Below are 1,016 nucleotides of genomic sequence, written 5' to 3' on the forward strand. Positions count from 1 at the left end.
CGGGGAACCGGGCTGCAGCGGCTGCAGCAGCCGGCGCAAAACGCGCGTGCGCCCGGCGGGCGTTCGTGCCTCCAGCCGCATCCTCGGTGGTGCCTCGCCGAGCCCAGCCCGAGAGCGGCAGGGGGGGGGGGGGCGCCCCGCGCGGGGGGGGGGGGCGCCGAGCTCGCTGGGCGGCACGTTTGTGCGCTAACGCAGGATTCCTGCGGCGGTGCTGCTAGTGGGTGGGTAAGAGCGGGCGTGGGGAGCTCTCAAGCCCTGATAGCCACGGGCCGTTCTCCCTGGCCAGGCGGAAAGGTTCAGCAAGCACTGCCTAGCTCCGACATACAGACACCTCATGCCATTTTAGGTGTTACACGTGTAGGTGCACGCGTACACGTAGAGTCTCCTGAGCTGGTTGGGTACCTTCTCGAATGCTGTCCAAAGAGGGTCCTTTAAGAATGTCAAAATGTGATGGCTTAAAATCCTGTAGAAAAGCAGCGGTAGAACTGGTCGAGAATGACGTATCATTCACTATTCCGGTACTGATGGCCGGGTGGTCGCGTTGCTTTTCTGCATCATCGAAAGGACAAACTCCCCAAGACCTTCCCTTAGCACGGGGCCACGATGCGCGGTCTGGCTCCTGTTGGACAGGGCAAGTAGATAGCGGCCACAGGAGCGCGGTGCCCGTGTCATGCAAAAGTTCCAACTCTTTATTAAATAAAAAAGGTATTAAAAATACTTTTAATAGTATTTTGGGGCCAGGAAGTCTAGCAATTAGGATCTGCCCCTCTCTGTGACTGACTTGCGCCGTGTGCTGGGGCAAGTCACTTCACCGGATCTGTGTAAAATGGATTCCCCCCTTTTAACTGGATTCCTGCGTTTTCAGCGAAGGAGGGCTGTGAAGAGCCCTGCGGTGTCGGGGAGCAGCGGCTGTGCCTCGGGGTGGGCCCGCGGGGTAGATGCGGTGTCCCGCTTCAGCCGGGTCACGGCGGGACTCTTCCCTCTGCCCGGGGGCGTCCGCGCACCCCCTTCCCTTC

The sequence above is a fragment of the Aptenodytes forsteri genome, unplaced genomic scaffold (genome assembly GCF_000699145.1).
Source record: "Aptenodytes forsteri isolate BGI_AS27 unplaced genomic scaffold, ASM69914v1 Scaffold61, whole genome shotgun sequence".
Lineage (NCBI taxonomy): Eukaryota > Metazoa > Chordata > Aves > Sphenisciformes > Spheniscidae > Aptenodytes > Aptenodytes forsteri.